Here is a 5679-nt window from a genome sequence, read left to right as displayed (position 1 = left end):
ACTTAGGGTCACAGCTAGGCTCAAGGTGCAAAGCACCAAAAGAAAAAGTTGTGTTCAAGGATCAATTAGAGCCTAAAGAAGAGAATCGATAATATCATCTGAGTTATAGTGCAGAAGATTATCAATATTTATGAGCTTTAAAGGATAGTGAGATGCCGAACCTATTCAGAGCTAGAGTGTCATTAGCTCTACTCATCACTTAAACATGAGCTTAAATGAACACTCAAGCCTTGGGCGTTTTTCTCTTCTTTTTCTCAGTCCTATATTATTTTGGTTGCTTGAGGACAAACAACAGTTAAAGTTTAGTGCTGTGATGCGTGAGCATCTTGTACCCATTTTCCCCTTGTTTTCTAGTCATTTTAGTTAGAATTTATTAAGTTTTATTATATTTTAGTGCAAAAATTCTCTTTAGAAGCTACTTTGAATTGTTTTAGTATTTTTATTGATTCAGTTTCAAGGATTACTTTCGTTCTTCATTTTATGAATCTGGGTGGAACGAAAGTATGACCCTTATTCTATTTGCATTCTTGTGACCCTTGGAAGAGGATCTCACCTGAACCACAGCTTGAAAGTAAATTCCTCCTAAATTGCTAATTACTTGAACTAATCAGGATACGTGACATATAATCCTCTTAGCTTTGGATAATTAGGGTTTTTGTGGCCATAAACTAGATTTGAACTTAGCCCTCTAATCCGAATCAAGTGACCAAGACATTGGCGGTTGATGAAGGTTAGAAGAGACTAAATCAGTAAGACATTAGGGTTTAGTCAATTATAGTTTGCCATGAAATGAATCTTGCATGATTAAAATAGTTGGTAAGAAAACTTAATCCAGAAAAGTAATCATCTCCGATACCTTAACTATTTTCTCTAATTGATTTCTCACCAGTTCTTTCATTTGCTTTTTGTACTCTTGAATTAATGTTTAATGCTATTTCAAATTGCCAAACCAACTTTTCTTATGGTCTAACTAAACCAATCTGTCGACCATTGTTGCTGAGTCCATCAGTCCTCATGGGATCGACTCTCACTCACCTGAGGTATTACTTGGAGACCCAGTGCACTTGCCGGTTTAGTTGTGGAGATTCCAAAAATCCGCACCACTACTCTTGTTGGCTGTACCTCTTGGATTTGTAGCTTCTTCGTCACAGACAAGGACATCAGATTAATGCTTGCACTAAGATCACATAGGGGTCTGTCAAAAGTGATGTTCCCAATATGATAGGGGATCTGAAAGCTCCAAGGATCTGGCATCTACCTTGGCAACTTGCTCTGAATCAATGCACTGCATTTCTTGGTTAGGACCACTGTCTCATCTTCCTTTAAGGTCTTTTTCTTAGAGAGGGAGCTCTTCATGAACTTAACATAAGGAGACATCTGCTTTAGAACCTCAGCAAAAGAAATATTGATTTTCAACTTTCTGAAAACTTCCAAGAACTGTGAGAACTACTCATCCTTAGTATCCTTTTGGAGCTTCTGGGCGTGTACCTTGGTACCCTCAGTCTTTTCTGATTTTTCTGACCCCTCAGCATCCTGTACTTCCTCCACTATCTCTGGTTCAATTGCCATTGTGACGGTCTTGCACTCTTCTCTTGGATTAGGCACTGTGTTACTAGGAAGAGTGTTAGGAGATCTCTCAGGTATTTGCTTACTCAACTGACCCACTTGTACCTCTAAGTTCCTAAGTGAAGTTCTGGTCTCCTGTATAAAACTGAGTACTCTTGGAGAGTTCAGTAACTATAGAGGCTAAGTCAGGAGTATTCTGAGACTGAGTGGATGCCTAATGTGGCTGAGAGGCTTGAAATTGAGGATTGTTGAAATTATTCTGATTAAAACCGCCCTGAGGTTTATTGAAGTTTCGTTGCCTCTGAGACTGGTCTCTCCACCCAAAGTTGGGGTGATTCCTCCATCCCTGATTAAATGTCTAAGCATAGGAATCATTATTGGGATTTCTGGAGGAGTTGCCCATGAAATTAACCTGCTCTGGAGTGAAATGGCCATAGTCATAAGTCTCACCTTGAGGGAAGTGGTGCACGAATTGTGAATCACACTTTTCACAACTCGTACCACTAACCAATTGATCTAAAATATCATGAGATACAAAATAAGTCTCTAAAAGTTGTTTAAATACTAAACTAGTAGCCTAGGTTTACAGAAATTGAATAAACTATAACAGATGGTATAGAGATCCACTTCTGGGGCCCACTTGGTGTGTGCTAGGGTTGAGACTTAAGCAATTCACGTGCATAAGGCCATTTTGGGCATTCAACGCCAGGTTTGGATCCATTTCTGGCGTTGAACTCCAACTTTTAATCCTTTTCTGGCGCTGGACGCCAGAATTGGGCAGAGAACTGGCGTTGAACGCCAGTTTACGTCATCTATCCTTGAGAAAAGTATGGACTATTATATATTTCTGGAAAGCCCTGGATGTCTACTTTTCAACGCAATTGGAAGCACTCCATTTCGAGTTCTGTATCTCCAGAAAATCCACTTTGAGTGCAGGGAGGTCAGAATCCAACAGCATCAACAGTCCTTTTTCAGCCTGAATCGGATTTTTGCTCAGCTCCCTCAATTTCAGCCAGAAAAAATACCTGAAATTATAGAAAAACACACAACTCATAGTAAAGTCCAGAAGTATGAATTTTTCCTAAAAACTAACGAAAATAAACTAAAAACTAACTAAAACATACTAAAAACTATATGAAATTAACCCCAAAAAGTGTATAAAATATCCGCTCATCATAACACCAAACTTAAACTGTTACTTGTCCTCAAGCAACTAGACAAATAAAATACTTCTACTGGCTCTATCCGTGATAGATGATCAGCCACTTGGTTCTCTGTCCCTTTTCTGTCTCTTATTTCTATATCAAACTCTTGCAGAAGCAACACCCATCTGATGAGTCTGGGTTTTGAATCCTGCTTTGTGAGTAGATATTTAAGAGCAGCATGATTAGTATACACAATCACTTTTGATCCTACTAAGTATGATCTGAACTTGTCAATGGCATAAACCACTGCAAGTAATTCTTTTTCTGTGGTTGTGTAATTTTTTTGGGCATCATTTAGAACGCGACTGGCGTAATAAATGACGTGCAGAAGCTTATCATGCCTCTGTCCCAACACTGCACCAATGGCGTGATCACTGGCATCACACATTAGCTCAAATGGTAATGTCCAGTCTGGTGCAGAAATGACTGGTGCTGTGACCAGCTTAGCTTTCAGCATTTCAAATGCCTGCAGGCACTCTGTGTCAAACACAAATGGCGTGTCAGCAGCTAGCAGATTGCTTAAAGGTTTTGCGATTTTTGAAAAATCCTTTATAAACCTCCTATAGAATCCTGCGTGCCCCAGAAAGCTTCTGATTGCCTTAACATTAGCAGGTGGTGGTAATTTTTCAATTACCTCTATTTTTCCTTGATCCACCTCTATTCCCTTGTTTGAAATTTTATGCCCAAGAACAATCCCTTCAGTCACCATGAAGTGACATTTTTTCCAGTTTAAAACTAGGTTGGTCTCTTGGCATCTTTTCAGAACAAGTTTCAGGTGATCAAGACAGGAGCTGAATGAGTCTCCATATACTGAGAAGTCATCCATGAAGACTTCCAGAAATTTTTCCACCATATCAGAGAAAATAGAGAGCATGCATCTCTGGAAGGTTGCAGGCGCATTACACAGCCCAAATGGCATCCTTCTATAAGCAAACACTCCAGATGGACATGTGAATGTTGTTTTCTCTTGATCCTGAGGATCCACTACAATTTCCTTCATGGCTGGATTTAGCCGCCTCTGTGGTTGAACCACTGGTTTGGCATTATCCTCCAATAAGATTTTGTGCATGCATCTAGCTGGGCTTATGCCCTTAAGGTTACCTATGGACCACCCAAGAGCTATCTTGTGTGTCCTTAGCACTTGAATAAGTGCTTCCTCTTCCTGTGAATTTAAGGCAGAGCTTATGATCACTGGAAAAGTGTCACCTTCTCCCAGAAATGCATATTTCAAGGATGGTGGTAATGGCTTAAGCTCGGGTTTAGGAGGTTTTTCTTCTTCCAGAAAAATTTTCAGAGGCTCTTTCATGTCCTCTGAATCCTCTAAATCAGGCTGAACATCTTTAAAGATGTTTTCCAACTCTGATTCGAGACTCTCAGCCATGTTGATCTCTTCTACCAAAGAGTCAATAAGATCAACTTTCATGCAATCTTTTGATGTGTCAGGATGCTGCATGGCTTTGACAGCGTTCAACTTAAACTCATCATCATTGACTCTCAGGGTTATTTTCCCCTGTTGGACGTCAATGAGGGATCGTCCAGTTGCTAGGAAGGTTCTTCCTAGAATGAGAGTGTCACTCTTGTGCTCCTCCATTTCCAACACAACAAAGTCAGTGGGAAAGGCGAATGGTCCAACTCTGACAATCATGTCTTCAATCACGCCTGATGGGTATTTAGTGGAGCCATCAGCAAGTTGGAGACATATCCTGGTTGGTTTAACTTCTTCAGTTAAGCCAAGCTTTCTGATAGTGGATGCAGGTATTAGGTTGATGCTTGCCCCAAGATCGCATAAAGCTGTCTTAGTGCATTGACCTTCTAATATGCATGGTATCAAAAAACTCCCAGGATCTTTGAGCTTCTCAGGAAAGCTTTTCAGAATGACTGCACTGCATTCTTCAGTGAGGAGAACTCTTTCTGTTTCTCTCCAATCCTTTTTATGACTCAAGATCTCTTTCATGAACTTGGCATAAGAAGGTATTTGCTCAAGTGCTTCTGCAAATGGAATCTTTATTTCAAGAGTCCTGAGGTAATCTGCAAAGCGAGCAAATTGCTTATCCTGCTCCTCTTTCCGGAGCTTTTGAGGATAAGGTATCTTGGCTTTATATTCTTCAACCTTAGTTGCTGTAGGTTTATTGTCTACAGAAGTGGTTGAAGAAGCCTTTTTAGAGGGGTTGTCATCAGCACGTGTGTGTGTCTGATCCCTCACTGGTAATTGAGTGCCAGAGTTAGAAGCTGGAGTGACGTGAGATGCTAACTCATTGTCTGTTCCTAGCGTCTGAACGCCAGAACTGTGCCTATTTTGGGCGTTCAACGCCAGGTCTTGCCCATTTTGGGCGTTCAACGCCAGATTCTTGCCTATTTCTGGCGTTGAACGCCAGTCCTGCCTTGTTTCTGGCGTTGAACGCCAGTCCTGAGCATGGTCTGGGCGTTCAGTGCCAGCTTTCCACCAAATTTCTGGCGTTTTAATTCCAGAATTACTTTTCCCTGGGCTCTTACTGTCCTCAGGTGAATTTTGGGTGGTTTGCTCGTTTCTTAGCTTTTTGCTACCTTGAGGTGGGGTATTTAATGTTTTCCCACTTCTTAGTTGAACTGCTTGGCATTCTTCTGTTATTTGCCTTGACAGCTGCTGCTTTGTTTGCTTAAACTGTTCGTCCATATGCATATTAGCCATCCTTGTCTCTTGTAGTCTATCTTTGAATTCGGCTAACTGCTTTGTTAGAAAGTCCAATTGCTGATTGAATTCAGTAGCTTGTTTTACAGGACTAAGTTCAGCAGTTGCTGTTTTAACCTCTTCTTTCATGGAAGGGTCACTGCTTAGGTACAGATGCTGATTCCTGGCAATTGTATCAATGAGCTCTTGAGCCTCTTCAATTGTCTTTCTCATGTGGATAGATCTACCAGCTGAGTAATC

Source organism: Arachis ipaensis, chromosome B02 (assembly GCF_000816755.2).
Source record: "Arachis ipaensis cultivar K30076 chromosome B02, Araip1.1, whole genome shotgun sequence".
NCBI lineage: Eukaryota > Viridiplantae > Streptophyta > Magnoliopsida > Fabales > Fabaceae > Arachis > Arachis ipaensis.
The sequence above is the reverse complement of the archived record's forward strand: the minus strand, read 5'-3'. Positions refer to the sequence as shown.